Below are 15,432 nucleotides of genomic sequence, written 5' to 3' on the forward strand. Positions count from 1 at the left end.
TGTCCTTTTCACCCCAAGAGGCAAACTGCTGAGTCTCTTAGCCAAACCTCTAGATTCCCCAAGTTGACACAATGTATCAACCATAACAGCTCAGTATGGCCTCAAGCTCCCAAGGATCCTCCTGCCTCAGCCACCTTAAATGCTGGGATTACAGGCATTCATCACCACACCTACCCTCTTTGGTTTCTGTTTGAGACTGGGTCTTGATGTTGCCCAGTCTGGCCTTGAACACTTGGTCTCATGTGAACTTCCTGCCTCAGCCTCCGGAGTAGATGAAACTATAGGTATGAGCCCCTGTGCCTGGTGGCTGTATCTTTTTAGGTGCTGGAGATGGAACCCAGGGCCTCTGTGTTGCAGGCTTCTGGGTGCTGTAGACTTTCAGGGATTCTTTTCAGGTCCTTGGAGCAAACAACAGGACATGTGAAAAGGTAGTGAGGCTTTCCATTTATTAAAGGTAGGAAAAGGAGTTGCTCTGCAGAGAGAGCCTCTGAGTGAGCTGGCAGCCGCCACCAGGTTAGTGGTAGGCTTTTGTATCCCACCTCTGTTCTTCAGGTTTATGTCAGATCTAGACCATCCTATCAAAAACTTGCTTCATTTCACGCCAGAAGAATTGGAGATAGCACTTTCTGTTTGGTCTCAAGTGTGGCACTTGGGAACTGTTTTCTACCCAAGAGTCCTGGATCTCTGTGATTGACAGGCCATGCCCACTTGCTCAACCAGTTGGCCACACCCTAATCTGCTTCTTTTGCCCTGAGCTGTGTCTCTAGACCTTTTCATTTTTTATAAGCCATCTCTAAGAGGTTACATTGCTCAAGTTGTCCTTGCAATTTTGATCTTCCTACCTTGGCCTCCCAAAGTGCTGGGGTTATAGGGTCCATGGTGGCTTGTTTTTTTACATCATATCTTCTGGACCTTTCAGTTCCTTAGGTTCACCATATATTGGGAATATTGCATCTGTTCATAGAACAGCAGATCTCAGATGTTTTTGATATGGGAAAGAAAGCTAAACCAATGCCAATGTGCATTTTAGTGCCGTTTTAAAGCTTAAGTTTCTGTTTCCATAAGTCTGTTTCTTATAAATATTGTCATAGTTACCTAACCCGATGCCACCCCATGCTCTGTCATAAGACTGATTGTCCCCTAGGTAAAGTGTCAAGCACCTTTGTTCGTTTGTCACAAGCTAGGTCCATGGTTTGTAGACTTTCTACAGCTGCACTAAATCGTATCAGCACCACCCCTTAGACCTAGAACTGGACCCAGAACTGGAACCGTATAACTGTTTTCCCCTCCTGCCCTTCAGGGTTGGTGCTCAGTCATGTGCTGAGTGCCCACTGCCGGCCCTCAATAAACTTGCTTGTCTCTGCATCTGGCCTCCGCGGGTGACTCAATTAAATAAGCGCATTTGCTGCATCATTTGGAGGCCCCAGCGAGATCCCCATGGCCAGCCCCTCCAGGGAGGCACCAACCTGGACCCCGAATCTGTGACCAGGGACACCGCTAGTGCCTTGGCTGAGTCAGCTGGCTACCTGGATCACAGGCTAGGGAGAGGGATTGGGTGCCACAGAGCAAGGCGATCAGGGCTTCCTGACTGCACTTGGTAAGGTTTGGCTTAGCTTTTGGCTCATCCAGGGGCCTTCTTTGCCCAGACTGGAATCATGAAATTTGTGGGTCCGACCTCTGGTTGCAGTGGTCATTTGTCATTTGTCCTGACCCATGTGGGTCTGGGTCTGGGAGGCTGTGGGAGCCCTGTCAGGGATCTCAACATCTTGTTTGTTTAAAAAAAACAAAAACAAAAAAAACAAAAACTGGTCAGGTTTGTTTTCCTGGGACTAGAAATACTTGTTTTTCATGTTTGTCTGTGAGTTCTGTTTTGTGTGAGGTCATTTGAGGTTCCCCCCCCGCCACGCCTGCTATCTTAGGTTTCTGCTGCCTCCGTCCTTGCTGCCTTCATGATCATGAGCATCGGACTCCTATCCAACCTGCCTGGGCCCTTCTTGCTGTCAACACGACCTGAGGCCCTGATAAAGATCAACTGGCAAAAGCAGTCACCGGCATCGCAGCTGTCTCCAGTCTGCTGTGTCGGGGACTGCTGCTTGGATTTCTGGTAGAGTGGGCTTGGGGGGGACTGAGGTAGGAGATAACTGATCTACAATCCAATTGAAATTGTCAGTGTGGGGGCCACGCCCTCTAAGCCCACTGTGTTAGAATGTATGATTTAGAACTTAGATTCAAGAATGATTATGGGGTAAAGATAAAGCCAGGGAGGCTGAAAACGTTGTGCAAACTGGAGTGGCCATCGTTTGGTACTGGGTGGCCAGCAAAAGGGACTCTAGACCCTCAGGCAGCCGTGCAGATTTGGAATGTGGTTGTGGGCAAGCCCAGCTCCCCTGACCAGTTTCCTTATATTGACTCTTGGTTGCGCTAGTCCGAGCCCTTCCCCCTTGGTTCCGAATGTGTACATGTGAGGCCCCTGAGCACATCCTCCTTTGAAAGGGAAAAGACCACTCTAAAAAGCTGCAACCAGGAGTCCGACCCTCTGCCCCAGAGGAGGACAATGCCCTTGCTGTGCTCCCACTGCTTGCTGTTCCACCGCCCTATCGGGCGACTTGCCTGGCCCGGCGGTGGCCGTCATAGGAGGTGGGGCCAGACTCAATGTCCACAGGTCCTGCGCGCCCCCTCCTTTGTGCCAGGTGCCAGTGGCTGAGGAAAACAGAAGACATGATGGTTTTTGTCCCTTTTGTACTAGTGATCTATAGGATTGAAAATCCCAGACCCACCCACTGTCACCCAAGCAGAGAAGGTCTTTATTTTCTGAATAAGAAGGAAACAACAGAGATGGAGAGACTGCCTCGCCTTGCTGACGAGAAGCTTCCAGTAGATTAACTAGCACCACCACATAAGGAGAATAAAGCCGTGGTGTAGCCACCGGGTCCCATTTGTAAAAGCCTCACAGGACTGATATCTGGCATTTTCACTTTGTTTTTTTTTTTTTGTCTTTTTGAGACAGGGTCTCGCTATGCAGTCCAGGCTGGCCTTGTCGCTTTGTAGCCTAGGCTGGTCTCGAACTCACAAGGATCCTCCTGCCTCAGCCTCCCAAGTACTGTGATTACAGGTGTCCTGCCCCACTCCATATTTACATTTGTGAAAGCAGCAAATTCCTTCTTGCCTTTGAAGGCTATGGTGTGATGTGACCCTTGGCTAAGCTGCTTTAAAAATCCAGCTTGTTGTAGCAGAGCTTTATTGCACACATTTAAACAATTTAGTAACCATGTAAAATAATTTGGGCTTAAAAGTAAAACATAAATTATAGAGTGAAAAGTGAGGACAAAAAGCCTTTTATCTTTAATTTTCCTAAAGAATTACCTAACGTTTTTCTTACAGTAATTCTACCCTGATTACTGATGCAGCAAATAAAGCTAAAATAAATATTTTGTTTTAAAAAGGTGCTCAAGCCCTGACATTTTTGGTTTTGATAGTTGTGAAGTATTTATCATTTACATGAGTAATCATACAGGGGAAAAAAAAGTTTTACAATTGAAATGTAGAAAGGTTTTCACTGCAGTTCAGAGTTAAAAATGCTAAAGAGATGATCCTGAGCCCGCCCTCTAGAGAAAAATTGGGCCTTGAGAACTGCAATACCACTGAGCCTGATACACTTAGCACCCACATTTTCTTGGTTCCACAGTCTTGTGCAAGTAACCTCTGGTCTTATGTGTGTAACTAAAAAAGAGTATGTCTTGGGGCTGGGGATATAGCTCAGTGGCATAAGCACCTGCTTGGCAAGCACAAGGTCGTGAGTTCAATCCCCGGCACTGCAAAAAAAAAAAAAAAAGTATGTCTCTGAGTGTGCATGTGTGTTTGTTGTTCCTAAAAATTTGGCACAAGTCAGAGATAATTGCCTATACTGAGAATCTATACTATAAAATGTAGCGTATCAAAAACATTTTCCTTTGAAATTATTTAAGCATCTTTTCTACATTATCAAAATCATTGGTATTCTCCCCCCCAGGTGTTTAGTAACTGGCCATCAGGCTTCAAGGATAAAAAAGGTTGATAGTATTTTTCATAGATGAGAAAAAAACAGTGTGAGTAAAACCAGACTGTTGATGAAAAAAACTCTTTAAATTGTAAATATTATCTACTAAAGTGACGGTATTTGTTGGTAAGCCAGTAGAGTTTTACAGCCTTGTCCAAGGACCTGGTGCCTTTTAGTCAAGCCTGATGTCCCCCGGCTACATTATTAGGCACCCTGGCTCTGGCCCTCCCAGACACGAGGAGGAGGACAGTTCGGGACATCTGGGACCTTGGCCTCGTCCTGTGGCACACCTGTCTAAGAAGCTAGACCCAGTGGCAGCAGGTTAGCCTCCCTGCCTACAGGCCACGGCTGCCACCTCCATCCTGGTAAAAGAGGCCAACAAGCTGAACTGGGGACAGACGTTAAAGCTCTACGCCCCTCGTGCAGTTAAAACCCTATGCAGGGGCTCTGATGGCAAATGGCTGTCAGGGGCCCTTCCTGAGGACCCGGGTAACCACAGCAACCATCCAGGCCCTCATCCCGGCCTCACTGCTGCCCACATCCTTGGGGCCACAAAACACAACTGCGTCGAACCAGTCAAGATGGTCCACTCGGCATGACCAAGGTTCGCCCTCCAGGACCCCGACCTGACCCTGTTTTCAGAGGACAACACTTTGCTAAGAGATGGGGTCTGGAGGGGGGGAGCTGTTGTTGTCACAGTAGGTGAAACTGTTGAATCAGAAACACTCCCCCTGGGACATCAGCCCCGAAAGCCAAGCTGATAGCCCTCACCTGGGCTTTGAAATTGGAAAAGAACAAAAGGGTCAGTATCTATACCGACTCCTGCTATGCTTTTTCCACCCTCCATGTGCACAGGGCCATCTATAGAGAAAGAGGTAAAAAACAACAGGTTAAAAAAAAAAGTCAAAAATTCACAAGAAATAGCAGCGTTGCTACAGTTTGGCTGCCAAAAGGGGTGGCTGTTATACATTGTCCTGGCCACCAGAGGGGGGACTCTGGAGGCCCGAGGCAATTGTGCCGTGGACTTAGCAACATAGCAGGCGGCCAATCTGGGACCCCCGTCCCTGAAAAAGTACTTGTGGCTCTATCTGAAAGGACCTTCCTGTTCGGAGACTGAGTTACAGTGGGCTGAGTCAGAGGGAGCCACTGATAAAAACGGTGACAAGTGCTGCCAGGAGAGACTGTTCCTTCCTGAGTCTGGGGGACATTTTGTGACACAGGACCTACATACCCGCACTCATTTGGAAAAAACTGCTATGGCAGAGTTGCTTCGCCGGTATTTTATGCCCCCAGACATTGGGCATTGTGCTCCTCTGAGCCTGAGAGGTGTGAACTTTGTGCCCGCAGCAACCCTGCTCAGCAGCCCCACCACCAGCCTGGCGTGAGGAGGTGTGGGACCAGCCCCTTTGAGGACGCTGAGGTTGACTTCACTGAGGTCAAGCCAGCAGCTGGAAATCAGAAGTCCGTGTTAGCCCCGATTTGCACCTCCTCAGGTTGGGTGGGGCTGTCCTCACTAGGGCTGAAACTTTGAGAGAGGTAACTAAGGCCCTTTTGGAGTTGATCATCCCTTGATATGGACTCCCCACGACTGCGGGTCAGATAATGGGCTGGCGTTCACAGGTGGAGTAGTCCAGGAGCTGGCCTTGGCTCTAGGGGTAAAATGGAAACTCCACACAGCTTACCGGCCCCAAGAGCTCTGGGCAGGTAGAGAGACAGCTGCACCTCAAGTCCACCTTGGCTAAGCTCTTCCAGGAGATCGTGCAACGTGGGCAGCCGTAATGCCTGTGGCCCTCCTCCAGTCTAGGTGAAGACCATACCAAGATGGCCTCATGCCCTTCGAGGTCATGACTCGATGGTCTCTCCCATTGATGCCTTTATAAAAGGACTCCAAGAAGCTGGGTCAATCAACCTTCATCGCCAGGTGAAGGCACTTCATCGGGTCCTTGAGGAGCTATGACAGACCATCCTGGAACGTCACCCAACCCCTTTGAACACACCCTTGTATGCTTTCCAGCCTGGGGATCAAGTTTTGGTTAAGGGCTGGAAGGATGAGCCATCCAGCCTCGGCGGGGGTGGGGTGGTGGTGCTATGAAGCCATACTAACCAGCACGGCTGCTTTGGAAGTTTCAGAGCTGCTTCCATGGATCCATCACTCTTGTGTCAAATGACGGACCGGAACCAGACCAACGCCACCCAGTGAGCCAACCCTGCCAAGCAGTAACACAGCGTCTCCTCCCCAAGAGAGAGGCACACCAGCATCAAGCTGACCGTCCACGTCACCCTCTTCCTGCTCCTCTCTGTGGTCAGGTCGGACCACAGAACTGGTTTAAAAGCTCACAGTGACCCAGACATCGGGGGAGCAATTCTAAATGAGACTGTTTGGCCTGGAGAGTTGACACTCCTTGAGGTTCATTGACGCATACAGAGATCGAGAGCCTTTCCTCCCTGTGGGGCCCTCACAAAAGGTTAAAGATGAGATAAACCCTCTTGGGATTTATTTTTGCCCAGGAGACCAGGCAATGGCTGTGACTCCACAGATGAGTTAGACTTTATTTGTTAAGAGATGACCCAAAAGTGTTTATTACTATTTGTAAAGTCACCCAGGCCTTGATCTGCTCCCCTGTAAAGTCAGCTCTTGGGCTTCAGGACCGTTTGCGCATACCTGCTCCCAATTCAGAGCCGGACCCTCATCCACTGCCACCACCACCAACCGCACTGGGAGTTTATTAAAAAATGCTGTTTTTATGCCAATAAATCTGGAATCATCAGAGAGACCTTAGCCAGGGTCCGTGAGCGCCTCAACCAGAGAGCAAAAGACCGCCAAAAGGTTTTTTGGTGTGCCCCAGGGGCGGTGTGCCCAGATGTACCATTGGCATCCCGGGCTCACTTCTTTACTGACAAGTCTGGCTGGGCCCTTGATGATGTGTATGGCCTTTCTTGTGATTGGGCCTTGCCTAGTCAAAAGGATGATAGGGAGAATTCGAGCTGGACTGGACCAGGTACAACTTCTGGTGTTGGCAGAAAATCCTGGGTATCAAGCTATGTAGATGAACTTAAGGACACCTCACCAGCTGAAGAGGAGGGTGTCCTTGAGGGGGAATGATATGGGGAAGAAAACTAAACCAACAGCATTTTGTGTTCTAGTGCCATTTTAAAGCTTAAATTTCTCTTAAGTTTGTTTCTTATAAATATTGTCGTAGTTACCTAACCCGATACCACCCATGCTCTGTGAGAGGACTGCTTGTCCCCTATGTAGAATGTCAGATACCTTTGTTCCTCTGTCACAAGCTAAGCCCATGCCTTGTAGTATTTCTGTAGCTGCACTAAATCATAATAGCACCACCCCTTAGGCCCGGAACTAGACCCAGAACTAGAACTGTATAACCGTTCTCCCTTCCTGCCCTCTGGAGTCGGTGCTCAGTCATGTACTGGGTGCCCACCGCCGGCCCCCAATAAACTTGCTTGTCTCTGCATCCGGCCTCCGGGGGTGACTCAAATGAGCACCTTTGCTGCAGCATCTTCCCTTGGGATCCTTTTCTGTTAAAAATGATTGAGGACATACATTTGTGTATGTGATAGCCAATATTTAATCACATTAGAAATTGAAGTGGAAATTTAGCAAATGATTATTAACTCATTAAAAGTAGCCTCAATACATCCATTACTTGCTGGCACACCTAACCTAATTTCCGTGAAAAAGAACTATATTTGCCAGAGTCACACCGTTCCGGCTGTGTCTAGATACTCCCCGAAGCCTCCTGCAGTCATAGGTGGGGCTTTCTCAGAGGCGGCTGGATCTACAGTGTGTGACTCTGGAATTGGTTCATGGTACGATGCTAGGCTCAAGGGCACCAGGATTGCAGGTGTGAGTGTTACCTGCCCTGAGTAGCCTGGATAAGATATAAACGATAGGAAGATGCTGGTAAGGCCCCTTACTTGTTGCTTTTGCTGTCTTCTGCCACTGTGAACTATTTCCCCTCTGCGATGCCCCTCTGCCATGAGCCACCCTGCCTCGGAGCTAGCCGATTAAGAACTGAAGCCTTGGGGCTGGGGATTTAGCTCAGCGGCACAGCACCCGCCTGGCAGGCACAAGGTCGTGAGTTCGATTCCCGGTACTGGAGAAAAGCAAAAAAAAACCAAAAAACTGAAGCCTCTACAAACTGTGAGCTAAGTAAACCTTTGCCCTTTAACTGTGGGTGTCAGGAATTTTGTCTCAGCAATGAGACAAGTAATGAAAACACCCACAAAAATTTGGTTTTGACTCAGGGCCCAGTTTTACACAGTGTTTGTGTGTGTGTGTGGTACTGGGTACTGAACCCAGGCCTTTGCACTGATCTATACCCCCGGCCCTTTTGAAATTTCTTGTCTTTTTGTTTTTGTTTTTTGAGAGAGTCTATGTAGACTCTCAGACTGACCTCAAACTCATGCTAATCCTCCTGCTTCAGCCTCCTTAGTGCTGGGACTACAGGCATGTGCCACCAGGCCTAGTCTATTATTTCCCGAGACATGCTCTGTCTTAGTTACTTTTCTCATTGCTGAGACAAAATATCCAGCACCCAAAGTTAAAAGGAGGTGTTGGGGGCCACAAACTATAAATGTGAGGCTAAGGCCGGGAGGCCTTAATGGAGGCCTCAGTGGTCCCGTGATACTGTGACGCTCCGGGGCAAGATTGCATCGGCTAAAGACATCCTGGTTCCCTGAGAACCCAGAAATAATAAAAACAGGGTTTCACCTTGGGGAGAGGACACACTCCTCCTTAGCCTGCCACCTCTCCCCTCATCGGCATGAGATCCTCGTCAGCATAAGGGCGCCACTGCTGTCTGAGTCAGCCGAGGACCCCTTCGATTATTGTGAGCACCAGTAAATAGTGGCTGCTCCCAGCGTCGGCCGCCGCCCATCCCGAGGCGCTGACCGCCCAGCTCCATGTACCTTCAGAGTGTGTCTCTGTCTTTCTTCATCCCTCACCAGACGCCTTTCTAGGCAGACTGGGGACCGATCGACCCCTGACGGGGAAAGCTTTATTTAGCCCACAGTTAGCTGGCTCCAAGGCAGGGTGGCCAGCAGAGCAACAGTTCATAGCAGCGGAAAACAGCAAAAGCAACAAGCAAGAGAGCAAGGCAAGCCTCTTTCTGTCCCTATCTTGTATCCGGTCTATCAGAATTAGGGCAGTGCCAAACCAGTCAGTGGACTGATCCAGCAGCCACCCCCCTTCATCCCAGCACCCTTCATCCTGGCATTGCACTACAGATCAGTCACACGTTCTCAATTCAGCCAGGTCTGAAAAGCCCTTCCCCATGACTACACAAAGCTTTGGGCGGACATCTAGACACAAACCATAACACTCACTGAATTTCCCAGGCTGCCTCAAACTTTCCGTCCTCCTGCCTCAGCCTCCCACGTGCTGAGATTACAGGCGTGTGTGCCTGAATCTCACCCCGCCCAAATAGGACATTTTAAAGATTATGTATCATTTTAAATGGTGATGATGGTTTCATTAAAAAGTTACCTTTTTTTTCAACTTTGTTTTTCTTTGTAACTTCCAAATTGTGACCTTGAAATAGGTCAGTGGTGTCTTACTACGAATACCTCCGCAGTAAGGGTCACCCTTGAAGTTGGGTGTGGCGACGCGCACCTGTGACCCTGGTGCTCTGAGAAGCTGAGGCTGGAGGCTGGCGAGCTGGGACCCAGCCTGGGCAAAGTTAGCGTCTCAGAGAGATCCCGTCCCAAAATGAAAAACACAAAGGGCCAGAGATGTAGTGCAAAGGCCCTTGAAATTTTTTTTCTCAAAGAAGTATATTTAGCTGGGGATATAGCTCAGTGGGACAGCACCTGCCTGCCTGGTGAGCACAAGGTCCTGAGTTCAATTCCTGGTACCAAAAAAAAAAAAAGTATAATTTAGACGTATTGGTGTTAGTGTTACTGTATGGACCCAGTATGTCCCACACCACTCAGGTTTGGAAATCCTAACCTCTAAGGTGTCATGGTTCATGCCGAGATGTCCCCCCAAAGCCTCATGCACTTTTCAATGGAACTTTTTCAGAGGCAACAGAATCTAGAGTTTGTGACTGATTCGTAGTGCTGTGCTGGGATTAGGGGTGCTGGGTGATTTCTGGATCAGTCTACTGACTGGATTGGCACTGCCCTAATCCCAGCAGTCTGGATAAAATAAAAGGGGCAGAAAGAGGCTTGTTTCCCCCTTTATGCCTTTGTTGCTTTTGCTGTTTTCCGCCACCATGAACTATTGCCCTCTGCCATTCCACCCTGCCTTGGAACAGTGATTATGGACTGAAACCTCCACAAACTGTGAGCTAAATAACCTTTCTCCAATTATCTTTGGGTGTCAGGTATTTGGTCTCAGCAACAAGACAAAACTAAAACGCAGGGTATTAGCAGGTGGGGGCCTTTGGTGGGTAATTAGGTCGTGAGGGTTGGACCCTCAGTAATGAGGGGCCTTTACAAAGTGACATTTTCTGTCAGGTGTGCTGGCATATGCCTATAATTGTAGCTACTCAGGAGGCTGAGGCAGGACAGTTGCAAGTTTGAGACTAGACTAGGTAACATAGAACACATCTCAATATTAGAAAGAGGGAGAGAGAAGAAGAGAGAGACTAACTCTGTTTTCTGCTGTGTGAGGACACAGCAGAAGGCAGCCATGTGCAGATCAGTAAGGGCCCCAAGCATACCTCATTCCCCTGCACCGCGGCACCAGGAGCAGCGTGTATGGTATGAGCTCCCAGCTTGTGGTCTTCTCTTACAGCAGCTGAAGCTGAGGGAGACAACGAAACAAAAGAGAACTGTGTGCCGTCTAATAAGCCAGTAGAAACTGTTCATTTATTTTTGACACCAGATCTTGCTGTGGAGTCCAAATTGGCCTCAATTCCAGATCCTCCTGCCTCAGCCTCCTGCATGGTGAGATTATAGGCATGGGACACTATGCCTGGTTCTCAAAAACATTTTCTATAAAATCTAAACTTGAGCTGGGCGTGGTGGCACACACCTGTAATCCCATCACGTGGGAAGCTGAGGCAGGAGGATGGCCATGAGTTCGAGGCCAGCCTAGGCTACATAGGGTTAGGGGTGAGCCACATAGTGAGCCTCCACCCACATCTCCAAAAACAAAACAAAACAAAGCAGTGCGTGGTGGCCCACTCCTGCAAATCCCAGAACTCTAGGAGTTTTGAGGCAAGAGGATTACAAATTCAAACCCAGCCTGGGCAAGTTAGGCATTTACTTAGACTTTATAGAAAAATAAACTTCTTTTTGGAGCGGTACTGGGGATTTAACCCAGAGCTTTCACACTGACCGGTATCTTCAGGTCTGTTTTTAGTTTTATTTTGAGGTAGGATCTTGCTAAGACACACAGTGGGCCGGGTTGGCCTCAAATTGATGGCCCTCCTGCCTCATCCTCCCAGAGGGCTGGGGTTACAGGCCGTCTTCTCCTTCCAGATCATGACCGGCTCCATTCCGTGGATCCCCACGAGTCACGGCCACTTCCTTTCCCAGCCTAACTCTCGACCATTAATCTGCTTATTATCGCTGTAACGTGATCGCCTCAAGAACGTTCCAAAGGAATTGTACCGCATGTAACTTTTAGAGATTAGGATTTAAAAAAAATCATCTCAGCATAACGTCCTTGAGAGCCATACAAGTTGAGATTAGATTTTTTAAAAAAAAATCTCAGCACAGTGTCCAGAGATCGAGATGAAACCAGCTGCTCCCACTCTGGGTCCTTATGTTGGGGCAACGGAAGCTTGCAGCCCAACAAAACAGCGGGCGGTGGGGCGCGTTCACGAGGAAGAACAGAGACTGGAACGGGGCCGCGGCCCAGCGTGCGTGAGGCCCGGATGTGGTCACAGCACCGGCAAAACAAAGACAGAGACACAAAAGCCAAACAAACAACCACGAAACAAAGCTGTTTGTAACATTCACATATATTTTTGGGTGAACATAGGTTTTCGTTTCTGTGTGGTAAATGCCCAAGAGTGTCATTACTAAACCATTTGGAAGCTGGGTGGTGGCACATGCCTGTAATCCAAGCACTCAGGAGGCTGAGGCAGGAAGATGGCCTAGAGTTTACATAGTGGGACCCTGTCTCAGAGAGAGAGAAGGGAGGGAGGGAGAGAGCGAGGGAGGAAGGGAAGGAGGGAGGGAGAGAAAAGAAAAGAAAAAAGACCATATGGAATTACTACACTGACCTCCCCCCCACCCCACTTTTTTTGTTTTTTTGAGACAGGGTCTTGCTATGTAGTTCAGGCTGGCCTTGGACTCACTACAGAGCCCAGGCTGGCCTCAAGCTCATGGTGACCTTCCTGCCTCAGCTTCCTGAATGCTGGGATTGTAGGCATACTCCACCATGCCTGACTCCATGCTGACTTTTAAAAGAAACAAACCATAATCCAGAATAGTTGTACCACTTTAATTTCCAACAGCGGGCGATCCAGTTACTCTATATGCTTGCTAGCATTTAATGTTTATCACAGACTGATCAGGCCGACAACCTCCCAAATGAGTGGACAGTGAAGGCTTAAATAAAAGAGGCAAGTGGTATGATTTCAGGGCTCCAGGAGGTTCCAACCCTCTAACAGAATTCGAGATTCTCTGGGGGCTGAGACAAAGAACTTCTCTGGGTGGCCTGTATTTATTTGGTTTTCATCAAAGGAGGGGGATTCTGAGGAAAGCTCGGGAATGTCAGCAGGACCTTGGAGTCAGTTCAGAGATTTTCCCAAGCAGTAAATTATGTCACTCAGAAGAACTACCTTATCTCCGGGTTGACATTTACTGCAGGAGTGTGGAGCCTGCAGCTGCAGTCTCCTTTTAGTTAATTGGGGTTGGACCCAGGTGTCCTCAGCTGTGACCTTATATTGTCCGTTGAGGCATCATGGCTTCACAGGCCACTACAGGCCTCAGCCAGGACCAGTGACTCACAGAGGTTCACTTACTATGAGTCCACTGCCCATCTCCAGACAAGGGGCCTAGGCCTGGGGCAGACGCACAAGTAAGTAAGAAAAGCCAGTTGGTTAATTTTAAATCCTGCTCAGAGCTGCTTTGTAGTGGTCTCCATCGAATGTTACCGCTACTTTTTTTTTGGTTGGGAATGGAACCCAGAGCCTTTACACTGAGCTACACACCCAGCCCCGCCTTTGACGAGACACAAATCTTTCCTAGAAATCTTTATCACCAAGTTAATTTGAGTACTGTCTTCTAACAACAGTCTTTGAGAAACTAAAAGGTGAGATGAGTTCATAAAACTTTGTTACTAATCAGGTTTGTGTTCTCTCATTGCTGGCGTTTGACAGCAGAAAGCAAGGCTGACCTGATGCCTCTGCACTGCCCTGCACGTTGGGTTTGTCCTTCAGTCCCGGGGACAGCTGACGAGCCAGGCGTGTCCGCCCACCACAGACCGGAGCACCCGCAGTCCACATAGCCTTTTAGAACAATTTTCCTCCGTTCTTTTTTCCTTAATGTTTATTTTGAGACAGGGTCTTGGTAGATTGTCCCAGTTGGCTTCAAATTTGAGATCGTCCTGACTCAGTCTCTCAAGGAGCTGGGGTCACAGGCCTGTGCTACCATGCTGGGCTCAGAGTACCATTTTGTATGCCCTGGCCACCTTGTAAAGGCCGGGATCAGTGACTTAGGGGCCCAGTAACAGCCACCATGGGGTCTGTGAGTAGTTGCTGGGGGGTCAGAGGCCCCCTGCGGCCTCTCAGGTAGCTGTTACCGTGAGTGGAGCCCAGCAGCTGACAGAAAACTAAGTGGGAAGCCAGAAAGCTTCTGTTTCGTTTATTTGTGAATTTTGCTTTTTAGAGGAGTGGTGCTGAGGTAGGACAGAAAAAATAAAAACTAGATAAGGAGACAAGAAAAATTGAGATTTTTGGGGGGCAGTCTTTTTGAGACAGGGTCTTGCTGTGCACTTCAGGCTGATCTTGAGCTCACTTTGTAGTCCAGGCTGGTCTCGAACTCACAGTGATCCTCCTGCCTCAGCCTCCCGACTGCTGGGATTACAGGCGTGCGCCACCACACCTGGCGAGATTTTAAAAATTGTGCTTCATTGCAGTTTGAAGACATAAAAGTTACTCAAGCCTTCTTCCCTTCCAGGAAACTAATTTTTAAAAAAATTCCTAAAGGTCTTAACAGACAGTAAACCTGGACCCGTCCTTTTCACCTGCAAATTGTGTTTTCTTCACCCCTAAGGAAGCAGCAATATTGGTGGGCAGTAAACCTCAAAGTGGACACAGATGGCTCGAATCCTGCCAGCCTTTCAGATGGGTCACCTGACCAGCAGTAGGACTGTTACAGAAAACAGACCAAACACAGGAAGAAACAGCACCGAGAAGGTTTAGGAGGCAGTTTATTACACAGGTGGGCTTGACTGGTATTGCTCCCAAGAGTCAGAACCCCGCCTAGCAGGGTTTTAGGACATTTCTAGGCAGGGCAAACAGGGAGGTATAAAGGCAGATCTGGCACATTGTAATTGGAGGACTGGGTGACATCATGGGTTGCTAAGGGAGTTTAAACATCTCAAGTTACATTGCAAGGCCTTCAGTTAAGCATGGGTTACACAAAGGAAGAAATATCCCATTATCAGGCTTTTCCCCAAACATGTCCATCTCATTTTAATGGGCATTTTTGGCAGGCTTTATTTAAAATTTTAATTTCCCTTTCATTTCCCCTCTTTTAGTTAATCAGAAAAATCATTTTCAGAGATGTTGGTATTTAAGGCTGTACAGAAAGTACCAGACCTGAGGGCCATTTGGAGTCTGGTACTGTTCAGTGGAAATGCCTCTGGCCACCTAGAATAAGTATGGACAAGTGCTAGGAAGTATTTGTAGTGTTCACACAGCTTAACTTCTGTATATCTATTTGTAAGTCTTCCAAAGGGGAAAGTCCAGCCTATTGGATACTGGGGTGTGTGTGTGTGTGTGTGTGTGTGTTTATGTCCAGATTGGGGTTCAGTCCTTGCACAGCTTTGACATCTGTTATGGTTTGGGGTTTTTTGCAAGGGGAACAATATAATACAGGACACATATTTTATAAGATTGACAACAGTCACTCAAAGAACCATATACAAGAGAGTGCAGGAAATCTGTCCACACACTAAAGACCAAGGATCTAGTTGAGGGCCTGAATCCCACAGCAATGTTCTCTATGAGTCCAGCTGAAGGCCTAGAGCCCATGACAGTGCCTCCCACGAATCCAGCTGGAGGCCTAGAGAGCCCATGACAATGATTCACACAGGCCTGTTTCACAGATCTGCGCTGGGAAGGCCCAAAGGTCAGTGGTGGAAGCTAGAAAGTCTGTGTCAGTGGGAGGAAGGATCTGTGTTAGCACGCTGAGGGATCTGCACTGGAGCCAGGAAGTGATGCTCAAAGCAAGAACCAGAGCTCCCCGCAAAAGTA

This window comes from Chinchilla lanigera, unplaced genomic scaffold, assembly GCF_000276665.1.
Source record: "Chinchilla lanigera isolate Chin_1 unplaced genomic scaffold, ChiLan1.0 scaffold00046, whole genome shotgun sequence".
NCBI classification, from domain to species: domain Eukaryota; kingdom Metazoa; phylum Chordata; class Mammalia; order Rodentia; family Chinchillidae; genus Chinchilla; species Chinchilla lanigera.